Here is a 23,534-nt window from a genome sequence, read left to right as displayed (position 1 = left end):
GGGGTGGGGGGAGGGAAATGGGGACCATTTCATGAGAAAGGGTATCAATGTTTGTGAAGTAATGCACATTCTATCTGGTGAATATAATGTAATACTTCTATTAATTATAATAATATATGGAAAAAATGAAATGATAGCACTTCCCTGTTGTTGTTACCTGTAGCAAAACTTTTCAAATAGAGTTGTTTAAAACAGTATTTTATTTTTGTGAGGCTGTGGCATAGATATTTGTGTAAGTCACAGTTAGAGCGATTCTCTGGTCTTCTCCGAGGTCACTCAGCAAGTTTCAGTCCACTGAGTAGCTCCATTGGATTGTTTGGTTTAAGCTAAGCTCATGCACACACCATACTTTTGACTCAAGCTTTTGCTGCCTGGGATAGAGAATCTTATCTTGAAGATCTTATTGCATTTTGTAAGACCTTTTTTTTTCTTGTAGGATAGGGAAAAACAAGATTTTGGGAGGTGGTTGGTGGAGAGAAAGTGGAAGAAAAACATGAGAAGGGGTATCAATGTTCAAGAAGTAATGTATTAATACCTGCCAAACATAATTCTAACGCCTCTATACATTACCCCAACAATAAAATACAATAAAAAGGATACTTCAGTAGATGAATGGATCAAGAAGATGTGGTACTTATGCACACAATGGAATTAGATGCTGCTGATAGAAAGAATGACATTGTACCATTTGTAAGGAAATGGAAAGACTTGGAAAAAGATTATATTAAGGCCCAACGGTAATAACTTATATTAATTAGTACACATTTAGGACTCTCCTAACAGAGAATTACAATAATTCAAAACCTAAATACATAAGGTCACACAGGATGAGACTACATGAAATGAACTCTAGGATATGGAAACAAGAGCTTTATCTTGTGTGATTGCTGTACTTAATATACTATGTTATTTCTCTTCTCTTTTTGTGCTTTTATGATTAATCTCATGTTGTTACTGTATCTAACTTTGTTACCTGGTATATTGTATATACACTTATTTGTTTATTTGAAATTGGGAAAGGAATGGAGGAAAACAGGATGATTGGGAGGGGGTAAGATTAGGGAAACAGGAACAAAAACATGAGAAGGGGTATCAACTTGTAAGAAGAAATGCACCTACTACCTGACAAATGTAACTTTATCCCCACTATATGTTATCCCTACAAGAACTTAAAAAAAATCATAGTAAGTAAAGTAAGACAGACCCAAAGGTGCATAGGTTCCATGGCATCCCTCATTAGTAATAATTAGTTCACATCTATGATTCTCCTAACAGAGGATCAAAATACCCTTACCCATGTACATATGGTCATACAAGATGAGATTAAACAAAATGAACTCTAGGTTACAGAAACATGAGGTTTATCTTTGTGATTGTTGTTCTTAATGTACTATTCTATTTCTTTTCTCATTTTTCCAATCATGGTTAGTGTTACCTAACATACTATATACAGACTTATTTGTGTATATGAAATGAGGACAGGAAGGGGGAAAACAAGACGATTGGGAAGGGGTGAGTGGAGGAAAAAGGGGACAAAAACACAAAAAACTGTATGAAGTTTCCAGAAATAATGTACCCATTACCTATGAATGTAACTGTAACACATTGATACATTATCTTGACAATAAAATACAATTTAATAAAAGGGTTTCTTCATATATGGAGAGCCCAGAGCAGATTTGAAAGGTTGAAAGTGCAGATCTCCAAAGCCTTTTAAAACTAGACATTGTATTAGGGTCACAAGATCATTCCTACAAGGGCCTGAGGAAAGAGGTCAATGGTATTGGAAATATACTTCAGGGAATCATCTCAGAGAATTTCCCAAATATCCAGAAGGGCAGGCACACCCAGATACAAGAAGCTTTCAGAACCCCAAACAGACCTGACCAGAAAAGAACATCCCACTGCCACATTATAATCCGAACTGGACCAATAGAGACCAAAGAAAGGATCCTAAAGGCAGCCTGGGAGAAGAGAACAATCACCTAAAAAGGCAAATCAATCAGAATAACCCCAGATCTCTCAGCGGAGGCCATGCAAGCAAGAAGAGATTGGAAGGATATATGTCATGTCCTGAAATCAAATAACTACCAACCAAGAACACTGTACCCAGCTAAGCTCTCATTCATAACTGAGGGAACAATAAAAACATTCCATTCAAGGGAAAGGCTACAAAATTATGTAGCAACCAAAGCAACATTACAGAAAATTCTCAAAGATGTTCTACGCATAGAAAACCAACATAAATGCAATACAGAGAAAGAAATGGCACCTAAACATCGTACCATCTAAGTACCCCAAGAACTGTCAAGACACAGGCCCTAATGAAAACTTTTAAAAATGTTAGGAACTAATAAATATCTCTCAATCCTAACTCTCAATATCACTGGACTTAACTCTCCAATTAAACGGCATAGACTGTCTAGTTGGATCAAAAAGCAAGATCCAATGTTCTGCTGTCTTCAAGAGACATCTTATCCAACAAAACAAACATTTTTTGAAAGTGATAGGTTGGAATAAACTTTATCAAGCTAACAGCCCCCATAAACAGGCTGGAGTTGTTGCCATCCTTATATCAGATGAAATAGACTTCAAACTAAAATTAGTGAGAAAAGACAAAGAAGGTTACTACATACTACTAAAGGGATCTTTCTTCCAGGAGGACATAACCATCCTAAATATCTACACATATAATCCCGGAGCTCCAAACTTCATCACGCAAACTTTACTTTCACTGAAAACATACATAGTTCGAAACACAGTGATTGTTGGTGACTTTAACACACCCTCTCACCTATGGACAGATCAACAAGGCAAAAACTCAAAAGAGAAACCTTAGATCTGAACAACTATATAGACCAACTAGATCTAACAGACATCTGCAGCTTATTCCACCCAGCAACAACACAATATATGTTATTTTCAGCAGTACATGGAACATTTTCAAAAATTGACCACATCTTAGGCCATAAAACAAAACTGGACAGATTCAGAAACACTGAAATAATTCCCTGAACTCTCTCAGACCACAAGGGCATCAAATTGGAACTGAACACACAACTTCACCAACGAAAACCCTGTAACTCATGGAGACTGAACAACACACTGTTGAACCAACAATTGGTCATCGTGGAGATCAGAACAGAAATCCAACAGTTTATGAAATTTAACAATAAGGAGCACACAAAATACCAGCTTCTTTGGGACATGGCAAAGGCAGTACTCAGAGGAAAATTTATAGCTCTGAGTAACTACAACACCAAATTGGAAAAATAGCAAACTAACAAGTTAATGTGTCACCTGAAGCTTCTGGAAAAAGAGCAACAAACCAACCCTAATCCCAGTAGAAGGAAGCAAATTATTAAAATCAAAGCAAAATTAAATGATTTGGAATCCAAAAAAAGTATAGAAAGTATCAACAAAACAAGGAGTTTTTTCTTTGAAAAAATTAACAAAATTGACAAACCCTTAGCAAATCTTACCAAAAAAGAAGAGAGAATAACAAAATAAACAAAATCATAGACGAAACTGATAATATCACTACAGAAATTACCAAGATCCAGAGTATTATGAGGGTATACTTCTCAAACCTTTACGCCAACAATTTTTAGAATCTAGAAGAAATGGACGAATTCCTAGCCAATATTAACATACCCACACTGAAACCAAGAAGAACTAACCCAACTAAACAGGCCTATTTCAGGCACTGATATAGAAATGGCTATAAGAGAACTTCCACCTAAGAAAAGCCTAGAGCCAGATGGATTCGCAGCTGAACTCCATAAGGTCTTCAAAGCAGAGCTCACTCCACTACTCCTCAAGCTCTTTATTGAAATTGACAATGAAGGTTCTTTACCAAACTCATTCTATGAAGTCAGTATAACCCTCATCTCCAAACCAGACAGAGATTCATCAAAGAAAGAGAACTATAGATCTATTTATTTGATGAACATCGATGCAAAACTTCTTAACAAAATACTGGCCAACCGTTTACAAGAACTCATGAAAAAAATTATACACTATGATCAAACAGGACTCATCACAAGGTGGCAAAGCTGGTTCAACATATGCAAATCAATTAATATAATTCAACACATCAACAGGAGTAAGGACAAAAATTACATGATTGTCTCGAATAGATGCAGAAAAGGCATTTGACAAGGTCCAACACCCCTTCATGTTAAAAGCTCTGCAGAATCTAGGAATATATGGAACATTCCTCAGTATAATAAAGGCTGTGTATGACAAACCCACAGCTAGCTTAATGGTGAAAAGCTAAAGCCATTCCCTCTAAAATCAGGAACAAGACAAGAGTGCCCACTCTCTCCACTCCTCTTTAATGTAGTATTAGAATTCCTAGCCAGTGCAATAAGGCAAGAAGCAATCATAAATGGGAACCAAATAGGGAGAGGAAGTAAAACATTCCCTCTTTGCAGATGACATGATTCTGTATCTAAAGAATCCTATAGATTCTACTCCCAAGCTCCTTGAGCTGATTCAAAACTTTGGAAGGGTAGCAGGGTATAAAATTAACCCTCAAAAATCAACTGCCTTCCTCTACGCCAACAGTGAGAGGAACAAGGGAACAATCAGGAAAGCAACTCCTTTTGCAGTATCCTCAAAGAAAATAAAGTACCTAGGAATTACCTTAACTAAGAATATAAAGGACTTTTGATGAAAACTTTAAAACCCTGAAAAAAGAAATTAAAGCAGAACTGAGGAAATGGAAAAACCTCCCATTCTCCTGGATTGGAAGAATCAACATTGTGAAAATGACAATCTTGCCAAGAGCTATCTACAAATTCAACGCAATACCCATCAATATCCCCGCAATTCCACTACTTGGCATTTACCCAATCATCCAGAAACAAGGACATACTAAATCCACTAGCACAACAATGTTCATTGCAGCACTATTTACCATAGCAAAGATATGGAACCAACCTAGATGTCCCTCAGTTGATGAATGGATCAAGAAGATGTGGTATTTGTACACAATGGAATTCTATGTTGCTGTCAGAAGGAACGACATCACCCCATTTGTTAGGAAATGGAAAGACTTAGAAAAAATCATATTAAGTGAAGTAAGCCAGACTCAAGGGAACTTAGGCTCAATGGTTTCCCTCATTTGTCATAATCAGTAGAAACCTTTGGCTCTACTAGCAGAGATTTGTAATAGAGCAAAACCTTGATACATAAGGCCATATAGTATGAAGCTAATTGAAAGGACCTCTAGGATATAGAAACAAAAGCCATATAATGAATGATTGTTGTTCTTAAGGTATTATGTTATCTCTCAGCTCTTTTGCTGTCCCTTGGGTATCTCATATTGTTACAGTATCTCACTTTGTTATCTGATATATCAGATAAAATTGTATTTAGTTATTTGAAATTGGATAGGGAAGCGGGGAAAACAAGATGGGGGGGTTGGGGGGAAGGGTAATGGGAACCAAGACATGTAAAAGGGTATCAATGTATGTGAATTAATGCACCTTCTATCTGGCAAATATCATATAACCCTTTTATTAATTACAATAAACAATATCAAAGAAAAGAAAAAGAAAAGAAAAAGAAATGCTCGACATCTCTGGCCATAAAGGAAATGCAAATCAGAACAACTGTGAGATTCCACATCACTCCAGTTAGAATGGCCATGATCAAGAAATCTAATAACAACAGATGCTGGAGGGGATGTGGCCAGGAGGGATCACTACTACACTGTTGGTGGGAGTGCAAACTCATTCAACCACTATGGAAAGCAGTAAGGCAGTCCCTCAAAAGACTAAACATAGAACTCCCCTATGACCCAGCAATTCTACTACTTGGCATTTAACCAAAAGTGCAGAAACAAAAGCCACTAGCACAACAATGGTCATTGCAGCACTATTTACCATAGCAAAAATATGGAACCAACCCAGATGCCCCTTAATAGATGATTGGATCAAGAAGATATGGTATTCATACATAAAGGAATTCTATGCTGCCATCAGAAAGAATGACATCTCCCCATTTGTAAGGAAATGGAAAAACTTGGAAAAAATCATATTAAGTGAAGTAAACCAGACCCAAAGGAACAGGCCCAATGATTTCCCTCATTTGTAATAATTAGTTCACACCTAGGACATTGTTAGTAGAGGATTACAATAGCACAAAACCTAGATACATAAGGTCATATAGGAAGAGACTAAATGAAATATTCTGTAGGATATGGAAACAAGAGCTTTATCTTGCATGGTTGTTGTTCTTACTACATTATGTTATTACTCTTCTCCTTTGTTGGCCTTTGGTTAATCTCATATTGTTACTGTATCTAACTTTGTTACCTGGTATATTGTATATACATTTATTTAGTTGTTTGAAATAGGAAAGGGAAGGGCGATAAACAAGATGATGGAGAGGGAGTGGGAAGGGAAATGGGGAGAAAAACATGAGAAGGGGTATTAATGTGTGAGAAGAAATGCACCTCGTATCTGGTGAAAGCAAATGTAACCCCTCTACACATCATCTCAATAATAAAAAAAATAAAATGGGAAAAAAGATCATTCCTACATTCTTTAGGGCACAGAAATTATGTATAACCCTCATCCTGAGGAAAAGCAAAGCAAAACAAAACAAAAAACGACTGGCTACTGTTCAAGAAATAGAGAAACAACAGCCCTAGTGATACGTAAAATAATGTTAAGATATTATTGACAAAAACATGCCTTTGAGAATGGGATTCATTATTGTTATTTTTATAACTAATACATCATTGTTATTAATAAATACTATAGGGAAAATTAAGTAGGGAAAGGATTATGAAGTGTCATAGTAATGAACATGAAGCCTCCTCGTAGTAAACAAGTAAGACCTGTGAAAATGTTGGAGGAAATAGAGGAGAAACACATGAGATCTCTGGGGAAAGAGTTCCTGGGCAAAGAAAGGAAGGTCCAAAGCAGGCCATCATGTAGATTTGTGGTTCGAGGAGGTGGCCAGTATAACTGACATGTTTTGACAGAAGACTTGGCAGAAGAGTTTGAGGTTGAGATTGTAAATGTGGACCAATGTAAAGCATTTTAATGTTACTCAGCATTACATAAGCAACCTTTTAGAGCTTAAGGGAAGAACTAATTCATTTTTTTTTTTGCCAGTCCTGGGCTTGAGCTCAGGGCCTGAGCACTGTCCTTGGACTTTCTCAAGGAAAGAGCTCTACCACTTGAGCCTCCACACCAATTCCAGCTTTTTCCTGTGTATGTAGTAGTGAGGAATCAAATCCAGGTCTTCGTACATGCTAGGCAAGCACTCTACCACTAGGCCAAATTCCTGGTCTAAATTCAATGATTTTAAAAGATGATCATGTTCACTGTTTCATCTTGAAAAGTTAGATTATGGGAGTAAAGGGCATAAACCAGGAGATGAGCGAGGCTGTTTTTTCTGGATAAGAAAAAAAAAAAAACACACCCACAAGAATCACTGAGCTTTTAGACATAGTTACTCAGACTTCTTTATGTAGCAAAAAGTTATATTCTATCTCCTCTGGAAAGAAAGACTAGTTATATTTACAAGCACAGAACAAAAAAACTGAATGAGAACTCTGAAAAAAATCTACAATCTAACTACTAGATGCTTAAGTCTAGTCATTTAGCAGAAATCATAGAAAGAATGAGATATGTATATCTAATTTATATTTCCAAATTATTCCTTAAATGTGAAGGAGACATGTTCTATATTAGAACTATAATCTTTCCCTGAATGTTAAATTATCATATTTGAATCCTGCCATAATTTCTTCTTCACCAACTATTTCTATAATCTTAAGCAAATGTGTCCATTTTAACCTGAGATTCTGCACCAATGAATTGAGAAGATGGGAACAGTAACATAACATTATCTAATCACCATAACATATATTACAAACCAGTACAATCTAAGTACATGCTACAATGTATCTGTATTATTCCAACAACTGTGCTGAACTTTCTATTTATGTTACTACACAGAACCCAGAATCTTTATTTATTTAACTTTATTGTTGGGGTAATATTCTAGGGATTACAGTTATATATGTAAGGTAATGAGTACATTTCTACTTGTATACAGGTCAGACAACTGAGCAGTTGGCATCAAATTACATGTCCAAGTTTCCATGACTAAACTATTATTGATACAAGATTTGAATTCAGATTTGTCTCCAGGACTTGTATTTTTTTTATTCCTATACTGATTCAAACACCTGAAAAAGGATATTGTTCATATTAAAGTGGTATTAGCTGTATGTAAAAATTAACATACAAATTTATCACTATTGTCTTACAATTGCAGACAAAATATTTTTTAAAAAAAATATGTAGTTAGGAAAGAAATCTGGTTGGAATTTAGCATACTGTTACTGTATGTTCTTGGAGACTTTTAGAGAAGTTGTCACTCTACTTCCTGTGTCTTTACAATTGGGCCCAGCTGGATTTCTTTGCTTTTCTTTGTGCTCTCCAGTTGTCATCAGGAAGAAACTCAGCTCTATATCATTATGTTTTTGTTTTTTAGCCTGTCAAAATTCTCTTGAACACAAAAATACTGTTCTTTAAACTAGTGCTTCCCATTGCTGCATTCCTAGAATGAATTTATATGTTTTATATATATATATATATATATATATCAAGAGTTATTAGAAATGAGAAACTTGGTACCCTCTTTTACAGTGAAATGTCCATAGTTTTCAGTAGCTTCCATAAAGCAAAAAGACTCCCTGTACCCCAAAGACATATCTCATATTTCTAAATATACATTCCCAGATGGGTGTGGTGGCTCATGCCTATAAATCCTAGCTACTCAGGAGGCTGAGATCTGAGGATCAAGGTTCAAAGCCAGCCTGGACACAGAAGGACCTGAGACTCTTAACTCCAGTTAACCTCTGCAAAATGGGAAGTGGTGCTGTGGCTCCAGGGGTAAGGCGGTATCCTTGAGCTGAGTTCAGGAACAGTGCCCAGGCCCAGAGTTCAAGCCCCACAACCAGCAATAAATAAATAAATAAATAAATAAATAAATAAATGCCCATTCACTGTGATTATTTCTCTAGGCCATGTCACTCTGATCCAATATTCTGTGAATAACTATTCTCTTCATCTAGGTTTGAAGAGTACCTAAACTGGTACTCTCTACTTTGTTTATTTTTAAATTATCAATATTATAAAATATTACTACACATAACTCTGTGTCCCCAGATGCCATTCTCTTTTTTTTCTTTGTGTTCCCACCACACAAATATTTCTATAAAAATACTTTTTTTTCTAATCTGACTTACAGTGAAGACTGATTCATTTTAGTAGTATCATAGAGTAATATTACCAGGTTATCTGCACCCTCACTCAGTTAGATAATTCTGACAGAGTCCATTCAATAACCTCCTCACACTCTGGGCTTGAACAACTATTTAGCATTTACTTATGATCATTAAGTTTGTTTTTAATGCAAATGACTACATTATTCTCTGGGCCTATCTCAACAGAATTTATATGGACATCTGCAGAAGCCCTGTCCTAAAAGATATTTTAAAGACCATCACTGTAAATACCTTCCAATGTCTGTACACATTAACTAGATCAATTATGAGCACCTTGCACCTTACAATATCATTTAAGGTATTCTCCAACTGCTATTTTTCTTTTATCCTTTTTTGGGGGACAGAGGGTAATTATATTTTAAACAAATACATTTCAAAATGCCAATACAATCACTGCTATTGGGCAGTAATTGTGTTGCTGATTATCCTCTCATTCAGGATTTATTGAGTATTGGTTTTGCTAAATTTTCCCACTTGAGAAGTCCCCCTCAATCGATTTAGGCAATATTTTCTTTTGCCCTATTTTTAATGCATTTGTTATTTTAATTTTTTGCTTTTCTATTTTTGCATCTGCATATATATACATATGACTTATTTGATATTTTATTTGTTCTGCCTTAACAAAATATCATACACTGGGCTGATTTTAAACAATAAAACAGTGACATTTGACAGTTCTGACAGTTCAGATTCAGAACAAGACACAGGCAGAGCAGGTTATCTTTTGCAGGCAGCCTCCTGTTCACAGATGGCCATTTTCCTTCCCTGACTTTGGTCTCCCTTCAGGGTTTCAGTTTCATTCCTTACCCTCTGAGTGCTGGCAATCTTTATCACAGAGGGACAGGTCCTAAATGAGCTGAGTACTCTTGCTTTCTACGATGTGACTGACACTTGAGAATGAGGCTCCCGTACTTGTCAATTCAAGTGGCACGAGCACACAAGGAGAATGAAATTATACCACACTGTCCATCACCATTAGCTCTTATCTACATCTTCCCAAGTCTTCCTTTGCCTTACCATATACCTGCAAGACAATTATTGCTTTGAAAACCTAAATCAAGAATAGAGTTATACAGATAGGCAGGCAGACAGATATACATAGATGTGCATATATAATTGTTACTCTTAATTTTTTGGCTAGTTCTGAGACTTGAACTCTGGGCCTGGGCACTTTTCCTGAGCTTTTACATCAAGGCTAGCATTCTATCACATGAGCCACATGTAATTTCATTTCACAAAGACATGTCCTTCATTTGTTTTACTTGTGAAACTCAGTCAATAAACACTGGGAGGTTAGAAGCTGTAGATCAAATAAGCTGTTTAAGACAAGGTAAAGGAGTAAGACTGAACCCTTGAACTTGAATAATTTCAGTGTATAGCACAACATCAGAACTGGCATGTCAGTGGGTGAATCATCTTAGTTTAAGTGATGACTTTTTTTTAAAATGGTGGGATTGATTTGAATCTCTTCAATTGAAGGGTCCTTTGTTTGGTTTAGATTTGGTAAATAATTTTTTGTTTTGTTTGTTTTTGATTTGTTTTTTTTCTGTTGTGCTGATATAAGTTCCACTTTTTCCAATGAGCAGAACACTTAATACAACATAGATGTGCACACATTGACACAAGTACCTATATTTCTATATATCAAATGTAGCACGTTATATTTTGTGTATTCTATATTTTTATATTACCTGCAATCTCCAAGAATTCAGTTGATTATGTGTAAGTTTTAAAATCTCCAAGGAAAAGACTGAATGAATTTTTCAAGAAATGTTACCAAGATATTATTGCCTTTAAAAAAATAAGTTTTTGTCAGGAGAAACTGGTAAGAAGGGTATTCCAGGTGGTAGAAGCAGTGTGTATAGGTGCCAGAGTATTAGTATATCCTGGAGGGAAAGAACCATGAAATGTAATCAGTGGAGGAACATTTTGTACATATATGTGTGTGTGTGTGTGTGTGTGTGTGTGTGTGTGTGTGTGTGTGTGTAGCTTGCCTTTGTCCTTGGCAACTTTGCATTGTAATGCAACACATTATTCCCATCATCATTTTCATTCTCCTCAAAAATTAAAGACATCATAGAATTTATAAATGGGATATGATTAAGCTGCCACCTGTTCTAAAATGATTAGAGAAAGTAGAGTGTTTTATTTTTTTCTAATCCTGGGCCTTGAACTCAGGGCCTGGGCACTGTCCTTGGACACTTCTTGCTCAAGGCTAGCACTCTGCCGCTTGAGCAACAGCACCACTCTTGGCTTTTTCTGTGTATGTGGTAGCAAGGAATTGAATCTAGAGCTTTGTGCCTGCTGCTAGATAAACACTCTACCAACTAGGCTATGCTCACAGGCCTGATTTTTTTTTTTTTTTGGTGAGTTGTAGGTGCTCTTCAGCTCAAGGCAGCTAGCATTCTAAACTCATTGAGTCGCAGCCCCACTTCTGAGTGGATCTGATTTTTTTTCAAGTATAGACAGGCACAGAAAGAATGGCATCACCCCATTTGTAAGAACGGAAAGACTTAGAAAAAATCATATTAAGTGAAATAAGCCAGACTCAAAGGAACATAGGCCCAATAGTCTCCCTCATTTGCCATAATCAGTAGGAACCTTGGGCTCTCCTAGCAGAGATTTACAATAGAACAAAACCTTGATACAAAAGGCCATATAGTATGACACTAAATGTAAGGATCTCCAGGATAAGGAAACAAAAGCCATATAATGAGTGATTGTTGTCCTTAATGTACTATGTTAACTCATATCTCTTTTCTATCCCTTGGTTATCTCATATTGTTACAATATTTCACCTTGTTATCTGATATGTTTTATATGTACTTAATTGGTTATTTGAAATTGGATAGGGAAGGGAGAAATCAAGATGAGCGGGGGGAGGTTGGGAGGGAAATGGGGACCATGTCATGAGAAAGGGTATCAATGTTTGTGAAGTAATGCACCTTCTATCTGGTGAATATAATGTAACCCTTCTATTAATTACAATAAAGAAAAAATTATTTATCTAGAAAAAGAAGTATAGACAGGCCACTAAATGATCAAAAGGGTGTTTAATACTATAGATTGAAAGTAGTTTTTTAAAAAAATGGTCTGAACATATGTATAGACTTTATGCTTTCTCCTTAGCTACTAAATACAACTATTTAAATTCCATACAATTGTTTTATCATAAATAATTGAGAGATTTAAAGAGCATGGAAGTGTGAGTAAAGTCAATATGCAAATGTTGTGCCATTTTAGAAATCATTGACTTATTTTAGAATGTATTTTATAGGAATTTATTAATTATATAAAGTAAGGTGTATTGTTGTATTTCCATTTGTGCATATAATGCAGTTTAATTATGTTTACACCTTATATTACTGGGTCTTATCTCTTCCTATTTTCCCCCATTTTTTCCTCCCTAATAGGCCATCACTTATTTTCTTTATCTTCTTTCTTTTACTATTTAGATTGTTCTCACTAGGTCCCACAAATAAGAGAAAAAAATCATGATTGTCTTTGAGGGACCAGTTTATTTTACTTAACATTGTCATGTCTAGTTCTGTCTCTTTTCCAACAAATGACATAATTTCATTGTTGTAATGATTATAAAACTTCATCACAGATATATACCAATTTTCTTTATCTATTCATTCACTGATGGAAATCTCAGCTACTTCCCTAAGTTTACTATTGTAGAGAATTCCATCATAAACAGTTTTCAGGTATTTCTGTCATAAACTGAATTGATTCTTTTGAAAGTAGCATATGTTAGTTCGCATGGAATGTTTTCTCTTAGGCTTTTTAAAATTTTTATTAAATAATTTATTAACATTGATTTTTACATCATATTTCAAATGACATGTTTAATAAACAAGTATTCAAGAAGGGAATCTCTATATACATAATGGCACTTAGATTTTAGAACATAATCAAAATTAGGCTGAGGGTTTATAAGTCATAGATACACATTAATCTATGTAATAAAACATTATGTCTATAGAGTCATAAGTTTTTATGTCTATGTAGTTGTGTTTATATTTCCAGTACCATGCCCATAGCATTGGGTATGCAAATATTGAGTCCTCGCTCTTCTCTTAATTTTTTTGAAATATTGACTTTGTGGATTTCCACGGCAGTTTGATTGCATTACATTTTCACTGGCTGTGAATAAGAAATATAGTCTCAGCACTTCACAATCATGCTGTTAGTTTAAGCTATTTAGTAAACACCTAAATTTTTATATGTACAATGGGTCTTAGAACTGAATTCCCAAGATCTTTTGGACCCACATTCATAACTCAATTCAAGGCTTTCCAAGTAAGAAGTTACACATCTACATAACTCCAAAACTTCAGTAAATCTTTTCTCTTCATACCATATGTGTTTTCCATCTTCTGACAAGTAGGTTCATGGTAAAGAAAATGAAGAATGTAGAATCTAATACCAATTTTACCATCTGGATAACTCTAAACTTTTAGTAATATTTTTCTTCATATAACATTTCCCCATTCCTTGACAAACAGGTACAAGATGAACAGAATGAAGAATTTAAAATCTAATATTAAATAGACCCCCAAGAATAAAACGCTTCATTCCTGTGAGAAGCTCTAATGATATAGACTGGAACTCACTTTTTTTTATTATCTATCTTCTTTTAATCTGATAAACTGAGGTGATAAGCTTACTCTACATGATGTTAATATTGTTGACTTTGATAGTAATAATCAGAATTATATGTGTTTGCATTAAATGTTTCTGAGATAAAGTTTTGAAGATGAACACATACCTTCATGTTGTCCAATTCTGTCATCTTATCAGAGCATAATACTACATATACACCTTGACAATAGAAAGCAGTTATTTTTACTCAGTTTAACCTAATAATGGAAATAGGGAAAGGTGGAGTTACAGTTTCTCAAATTTTTATCAGAAATGTCATAGATTGAGCCTTTTGAACACTTTTAGTTTCCATTGTCTGTCTCATAGCTATTATAGAAAGTAATCATGATTAATATTTTACCAATTTGGTTTTCTCAGGAATATTTTTTTTGCCAGTCCTAGGCTTAAGCTCAGGGCCTGAGGACTGTCCTTGGATTTTTCTCAAGGCTAGAACTCTACCACTTGAGCCTCAGCACCACATCTGGCTTTTTCTAAGTATGTGGTACTAAGGAATCGAACCGGGTCTTTGTGCATGCTAGGCAAACACTCTACCACTAGGCCAAACTTCTGGCCCCTGGAATATTTTTTTTTATATTTGAAGGTCTTATAATTCAGAACACAACCCACACAGTATCTATTTATACACATGAGCAATAAGTCTTAAAATAACTACTTAATGATTGAAATATCTGCACCTGATGAAATTCAAATACATTTTTCTTGTTCATAAAATTGGAGCCCATACAACAATCTTGGAATCAAGTTGTAACTCTCACAGCATCATTTTGGGTCCTGTGGGTTTGTTTTATCATCTGTGTTCTTGATGCTGAGTGATAATCATTTTATTGACTTAGTATAACAGTTTTCCTGGCATCCATTTTAACTGATTGCACACTTCTGTAAAGTAATCATTTTGGAATCCGTTAATGATCTCTTCTGATGGCTTTTATGCCCACAGAAGAACATAACTTGAATCTCTAACAAAAATACCTGAGATTGTTTTAAAAATTGTAAGAAGAGGTTAGTCAAAAAGAAGCCAAGGAAAGCCCCAAATCACAATCAGTTTTATATAAAAGGTACAAATTAACATCAAGAACTAGCCATCTTCTGCATATTGATAAGACACATTTCTCATGTGAATCCTATGTTTCTTTATTTCTTGAAAGCAGATGCCAGTTGCTGCCTTGTGCAGTAGGTGTGGGTGTGCATGAGTCTTCCTTCTTCGTGGAAGCTAGAATAAATAAAGCAAAATCTTCTATTGCAAAGCTCTGACAGAGTATGTGCAGATCATTTATCTTCATCCATCCTCATCTTTCAGGAACTGTGTATGCTGCTTTCCAGATTTTACTTAGGAATTGCCTTTCTCATGATTTTCTTCCATCCCACTTCTCGGTACTACTTTGACTGAAAATCATTCTTTTATTCAATAAATCTAGTACCTTCTCTCTCTCACACACAACCTTTTAAAGGTGTTAATGTTAATCTATTGAATGTGAGACTAGGTATTTTAATTTAAAATATATGTACCACTTAATGCATGATTCTGAGATATAATTGTACCTATCATTTTTTTTCGTTTGGTTTTTCACCAACAAACATTTCCTATCTTGGTTTTGCTCTCCAGAGTTTCAGCTTACTTGTTTTTATCCTCTTTGTCTTTGTTGTCACTTGAACCTCTCTCTGATTTGCTTTACACACCATTTTTATATATTCCCAAAGAAAGAATGAGAGAAATAAAGGTTTGTTGATCTATTTTACCTGCACATATGTGAAGAAAGCCACATATTCATCTCTCAGTCTGATGTAGCTAAACTTTGTAAGTTAACTGTTTTCCCTAAAATAGGGGAGATGGGGAAAATGGTACATGACCCACCATCCTGGCTCCTTTCAAACAACTTAGTTTTGTTTTGGGTTTCAAATTCCCTTTCACTATTTTCATTCCTCCTCAGTGACCCTCTGAACTGAAGGTATGTGAGCACTGTGTAGACATAGTGCTGCAGAACTCCTAATTCCATACTGATGTGCACTGGTAATTTTTAGGATCTGTTTAGGAACTGTTTTTGGATTTACAGAATTGCTCTCTCTATGATGTGAACCTTTGGAATCTATCCACCAGTGCAGTAATTGCTTTAAAAGAAGATCACATAAACTATAGTCAAGACTATAGTTGTAGAAATAAGAGACAGTTTAGATCCCTAGAATGCCCTAAAGCCTGATGTTATTTTTTTGATTGCTTCTTCAAAGGGCAATGCCACAATGTGTGAAAAAAATTGTTGTCATTAAGCCCACAGAACAAGAGGCATGTGAGGAGTTCTCTTTTTACTTTGTTCTTTCTTGAGTTATATTATATGTTTGAAATGTCTCAACTGGGTTCTATTTCATAGCATGTTGCTTCACTTACATTTTATTTTGTAACCTCTATGTAGCTATTAAGAAGTCATCAAAAGAAGGCTTCTAAAATTTTTATTTCGTGTAATTAATCAGGCATAAGTTCTTAGCTATTTGTCAAAATAGATTTTATATCAAATTTGTTGAAAATTACACAGTAAGATCCAGATTATTTGGATTATATATTCTAGGAAGATAAATCAGAAATGTTTTCCATATATCTAAATAGCAGGCTCTGAATAGGAAAAGTGAGAAAATGCATGCACTTTTTTTTTTACTTAAACCATTTTCTAAATCGGGCAAATGGGATGAAACCTTTCAATATCGACAATAACCTGAGGAAAAACATTCATATATTCTCATCAGTCAACTTTCCATCATTCATTTCTGGCTGTTCATTCAGTTACAACATTTATATAGTTCATTAATATATTTATGGACAAGTATTGCTGGCTGATGTAAATAAACCCAGTTACCTGAGATGTTGACATCTGAGGAATTCAGTTCAAAGCCTTCCCAGCCAAAGAATCCTTGAGACAAGAATGTCCAATTATCCAGCCAATAAATAAATAAATAAATAAATGAAAAAGAAAGAAACAGATATATGACTAAAGTGAGAGTGCGAGACCCTGAGCCTCCTGCCCTGATATCATCACTGAATAAATATGTAAGTTAATCATTAATAATAGTTTTTAAGATTTTTTTTGATGTTTACTCATTATTCTCCCAGTGCATATATAGCCTTCTTAAAACTTTTGTCTACCTTTTTGCTTCTCCATCGTATTTAACTTCCATGTTTCTAATGATACCTTAGCCAAAGAACTTATCTCACCTCTTTGTTTCATTATAGTTATTTTGCAGATGAAGATAAGTAGCATTTCTCTGACAGATGAATTTGTGCATAATCCTGAGTCTTATATACAGAAATGCAGACCTCAGCTGCAATGAAATGAAATTTTTGGTTTATAAGGGATTCAATAATATATGTAGCTTATATATTGCAAGAGCAATGAATAGAGGTGCCTCCCTCATAATCTAGAAGAACAGAGATTGATTGGAATGTAGAAATAATTCACTTAATATTTTCCTCCAATATTATTTTCCAAGATCAAACTTGCCCATTTTTAAAATTTTTCTAAATATTGATTTCATTATCTAGACTTTCTTATGGCTTCCTAAAGAAAAATACCATTCTTATTCTAAACTTATCTCTCTTTAATTATGCCTTAACTTTATAAGCACATTCCAAGTACATTACATGTATATATAGTTTACATAAACCATATCACTAAAACCTAATTCCCAAGAACGATCATGTCATACTGTCTTATAATATCTATAATTTCTATGATATTGATTATATGTTACTTACAAAATAAATATTTGAGAGAAATGATGTTTCCTTTAAGATTTTATAGAAGAGAAATGTATTAGTACTTTTGGCTTTTATTTCTTCAGTCTACTTACCAGTGGAGGGAAAGTAATGCTTCTTGTTTCAGGTAAGTTGGAAACAAATTCTTCCTGAGATTTAAGTTGTCAGAGAAGCTTCTCTTACCCAAAAGATAAGTGACTCACAATCGCTCAGCCACTTAATAAACCAGAATGGCACCATAAAATATGCAGAATATCTACAAATTATAGATCTTCATATGAAATTATTGTAGTTAAACCAGAGAGGTGAAATGGGAGTATGTCGGTTTTGTACTGTGACTGTGTGTATTCTTTATCAGTAGAGATTCTGTGCAAAGCCTGGTGAATAGGGCACTTATTCTTGAACAAACATACTCTACCACTTCTACTTAGATTTACTTCATGCCTTGCCAAGAGCTCATCATCACAATCCCCGGTTTATACTTGAACTAGGTATCCAAATCTAACTCTTCAAAAATATCTGCTCAATTGTGTGCATACTCTTTGCAGTCAAATGTAAGTCCAAAGAAAAGCTGCAGGTTTGTGTTGCACTTATGATTTCATGTTTTCTGCCCAAGGGCTCATAATGCCTTTAATGCTTTCTAATATGTCTAGGTGAGTACTTATTCATCATTCATTGATTAAGTATTGATTAAATCCATTAGTTATTGATACCCAAAACATGTGGGAGTAATGCTAAAAACCTAGAAGACTAGTGAATAAAATTAACTCTCATTCTAGCCCTAGCTGAGAGGATTGCTTCAGGTATGGGGTACCTGATGACATAGGCTTGAAGGTATCATTTATGGTCAGAAAATTTCCTAAGTACTCCATTTCCCATTAACTATCACCATCAACAGTGAATATCCAATTTTACTGCTGTAGGCAAACTTCATGCTATCTCCAGACCTTTAACATATCATAACCTTTTTTTATTCCTATAACCAGTAGCAATATTTTTCCATTCTGTTGTGATATGTGTTTCGTCAGTCTTTTGGAATTCTTCTTTATGACTTGAATCATTAACCATGGAATAGTACTCCTATCACCTTTATAGCAGTGCCTACTGTCTGTGTTTCTTCTTGTGTTATTTCCTTCTTCATTACTTATCCTTGTGGTTCAGATTACAGTCGCCCTCAGATCCTTCATTTTTCATTGAGTGATACTTTATAGCTATTATTTGGCTTGAATGGAGCAGATAATCTGTGACCTACTTTAGCTACCAATACAAGCAAGTGCCAAGGAAAGCTGGTCTTCACAATGCATTATGGCATGAAAAAATATTCTGTTTCTATTCTCTTAACTGCATTGAAACTGAACAGCTTACACATCAACTCACTAGGCATCTTTAGTAGGATGTTGTGGAATCTTGACAAAATCCCCGTAGTGGATCTCTTATTTATTTATGTCATTTTTCCTTTAGAGCAGTTTCTTTTATATATACCATGTTTAAAGTTATCCTTCTTAGAGGATCAAGCTTTTTTTTTAAAAAAAAAAAAACTCTTTCATAAACAAAAACTCCACAGCTACAGTAGCCATGTTTTACTTGACCTGGACTCTTCAACCACATTTGACTTGCCCAGGTAGAATAAACCAGCACAAAGCTGACCCCTCCTACTTCTAAAGATGAATACAAGAAGCATGAATTTTGCAGAATTTGTCCTGTTCAACAAATGATCCCAAAGATTTCAAACCAAGACATTTCACAGTACAATCTCCACTCATAGCAGAAATTATAGGTGAAGGTATTAAAGATTTGATAGTAGGATTTGGTGGAAACCAACTGACAGCAAGTGGATACAACAGGTAAAATACAGAGGAGGGGGCCAGGAGAATGGCCTACTGGTAAAGTGCTTGTCTAGCATGCAAGAAGCACTGGGTTTCATTCCTTGGTACCACATATACAGAAAAAAAAACCTGAAGTGTTGCTGTGGCTCAAGTCGTAGAGCACTAGCCCTGAGAAAGCCCAAGTACAGTGCCCAGGCCCTAAGTTCAGCTGTAGGACTGGCAAAAAACCCAATATAAAGAAGAGGAAATACCTCGAAAGGGTTAAATCATTGTTTTCCTTTCAATTTTATACAAGAAATATCAAAACTACAGACAAGGTGGTCAGGGTCTAAGAAGATTCTTCATTGTGATAGAAAGGAATCTGCCTCCTGATTAGAGATTTTTGATAATCATAGAGCTAGTACTCTGCATATCATAATCTTCTCCTTATCTACTCAGTTATTATAAGGATTAAGAAGGGCTAAGGCATTGAAAGCCACATGACACCAGTGGGGAAAAAGGCAAAGACTGAGTTTTCATAACATGTCATGAAGAAAAATGTCAATCACTGTCCTAATATCCCTGCAGTTACTGTAAGGACTCAATTAAGTACTACTTGGGAATACAGGGAAGCCAAAACCCTTGTGAGGAAAGTTACAGCTGATAGTAAATCACATTGGGCTTAGAGCCAAATCAGTTGGACACCCAAATAAAGGTGACTCAGAGTTTGCACAAAGCTGCAACACACCCGTTAACTCATTCTTGTATAATAAACCTGGAATTTCACCCTATGGTGCTCTCTGGCTTTCTTCTTGTTCTATTCCGAGTGATTGACCATACTTCCTTTTCTTGATTTAACTAACAGGTTAGCCTTTGGGAAAATGGTGTTAAGGAGAGAAATCTGTAAAGTGACATATCATTTGGTGTGATTTTTATGTCTTTTAGGAGTTTTTTTTTAATAGTAATCTATCTATCCCCCTGGTGTATAATTCAATTCTCCAGACAAGAAAATTTGGAACCCAAATGGCTAACGTAGTTTAAATGGCCCCCTTTCAAAAGAGCAGGAAAAAAAAATTGTTCTTGACCACTAAGGAGAGAAAGTATGCCAAAGTACTCAGCAGGGCAATTCCATTTTCACCAGCTGAGACAGAGTTAAGCCTTTAGAATTGTTGCCCCCTGAAGAAAAATAAAACAAAAGGAAAGGGAATTAAGATGAGCGTGCATCATTAAACAGTCATGTACATTATTGAAAGACATTGCTTTCTTATAGAGGCTTTTAAATACGGCTTGAATAATGGTTTGAAGAACTAAATGCCAGAACAAAGGAAAAAGGAAATATGAAAATATCAGGAATTAAAAAAATCAGAGCTGAGAAGGGTAGATATTTCCTACAATAAATGTTAAAAGGCATAGTCATTCTCACTTTCATGTGCATAAAAGACACATTTAAGTCATAAGAGAGAGTTGTATCTCTTTTAAAATCCCATTTATAATCTAATGATTCACTCTAGCTTTTATGAATATTTCTTGTCTTCTCCAATAATTTATATCAGTCTATTCAAGTTTTATCTTAATCAAATATAGAGGTTTGTGCTCCCTTATAATAAAATACACACTGAAATAACGGTCACAGAGATTGTCATACTTAGCTAAGCGTGGATGTTTCACTTATCAAATCGAAAGGGATGGGATTGTTATATTATACATTTCTGTAGTGTAGAAAAATGAAAAGGGACTTGATGAAATATTGTTTGTTGAATATTGAATATTTCCATTAGCCATAATTTAATCCTAAATTTATCAATAAAGGGTGTATATGAATAGATGTTGGTGTAAATTGCTTATTTTATTCAGGATAGAAGTATGAATTTTATGATAGTTTATGTCTGAGATTAACAGCAGATTCCTAGCTATTTAGACTGGGAAATTTGCTAATTAGATAAATTTTTAACTCAGAAGAATTCATTATATAAGATTACTAGTCATGCATGTAATCCTAGCTACTCAGGAGACTGAGATCTGAGGATCAAGGTTCAAAGCTAGTTCTGGCACCCTTTTGTTAACCTCTAGAAAACAGGAAGTAGGGCTTGGCTCAAGGGTAGGTTGGTAGCCTTGAGCTGAAGAGCTCAAGGAAAGCTCCCAGGCCGAGTTCAAACTCCTGACCCACAATAAAATTTACTATTCATAAGCTAGGTTCTGGAGGCTTACAGCTACAATCCTAGCTACTCAGGTGGCTGAGATCTGAGGATCACAGTTCAAAGCCAGACCAGGAAGGAATGTCCTTGAGACTCTTGTCTCAAATTAACTATCAGAAAACTAGAAGTGGCACTGTGGCTCAAATTGCTAGAGTAATAGCCTTAAGCAAAACAGAGTTGTGAGACAGTGTCCAGGTCCTGAGTTGAAGCCCCATAACCACCTCCAATGATAACATATTGTTAATCGTCCTTTGATGAGGACTTAAGAGACTAAGGTACAAGACACATGGTATTGAAGAGCTGGAAGGTAGGCAGTACAAGGGGGGCATTGTTTGAAAACTCACCTCTCACTAACGATGAGCTGTAAGGGAGCTTGGGGTTTTTGAGAAAAAGAAAATGTAGCTTGTATTAGATACTGAATGTTGTTTACTTCCATTAGCCAATTAGTGAACATATTGGTCAGTTGGTCACATTTATAGGAGGATTACTGTGAACCTCAGTCCTGACATCTCACCTACTGAGTATCTAAGATTACAGGTGTGAACTTCCAATATGCAGTTTTATGAACATTAGTTTTGAACTCATATTTTTTTGCTAGTTGTCAGGCTTGAACTAAGGGCCTGAGCACAGTCCTTAGACTTTTCTTAAAGCTAGGGCTCTACCACTTCAGCCACAGCACCACTTCCAGCTTTTTTTTTCATGTATGTGGTACTGAGGAATCGAACCCGGCTTTTTTGTGTATGTTAGGCACCACTCTACCACTAGACCAAACTCTGAGCCCCCTGATCTCATAATGTGGTAATAACATAATCCTTTTTTCTTCCTTTGCATATAACTTTATAAATTTCTTGGGCTGTAGGTATATTTCACAGAAGTACCAGACTCAAACCATACAGGTGCCTCTCTGTCACAAAGTGACATTCATCTGCACAGTTTTGAAATGCTCTCCATAACAGGGACTCCATATCTTCTGAGCATGTCTTCCCAACTGGAAACCTCCAAGAAACTTTTACTGCTTGTACCAAAGAATAGCTCTTTTTCCCCTCACTGTTTATGGCAGTATTTTCTTCTATATCTTCCTATTCTGAAACAGCAGCCAACTCCCTCTGAGAATTTAGTTATTCATAGCTGTTAAGGAAAAAATGTTTTCTCTAAGTAGTTTCTGCTGTTTCCTTAGAGAAAGTTATGATGCAGGGGAATCCTAAAAAGCTGCCTATCTGATGGTAATGGATGTGGAGAAGAAAAATGTGACGTTTAACAAACGTAATCTTGCCACTGCATTTTTCAGAAATGTTTGTGAAAAGAAGTTCAGCATTTGCCAACAAAGCATTTATAAATACTGAATAAAATAAAACAATTCCTAGCCTGGATATAGCTGAACTTGTAGAAAGTATTTCTCATTCCCATTATCAAAGTATAGATATCCCTTCTCATGGTTTTTGGCCACATCTCCTTCCCTGTACCTACCCTCTCCCAATCATCTTGCTTTCCCCACTTCCTTTCCTATTTCCAATAAACATATATACAATATGCCAGGTAACAAAATCAGATACATTAACAATATGAGATTAATCAAAGGGCAAAAAAGGAGAGAAATGACATACTACATTAACAAAAACAATCATACAAGACAAATCTCTTGTCTCCATATCTTAAAGATCATTTCATTTAGTTTCATCTCCTATATGACCTTATGTGTCTAGGTTTTATGCTATTGTAATAATCCTCTGCTAGGAGAGTCCTAAATTTGCATTAATTATTACAAATGGGAAATCATTGAGCCTATGTTCCTTTGAGTCTGGCTTACTTCA

The sequence above is a fragment of the Megascapheus bottae genome, chromosome 14 (genome assembly GCF_031878675.1).
Source record: "Megascapheus bottae isolate mThoBot1 chromosome 14, mThoBot2.hap1, whole genome shotgun sequence".
NCBI classification, from domain to species: Eukaryota; Metazoa; Chordata; class Mammalia; order Rodentia; family Geomyidae; genus Megascapheus; species Megascapheus bottae.
This window is presented reverse-complemented; position numbering follows the sequence as displayed.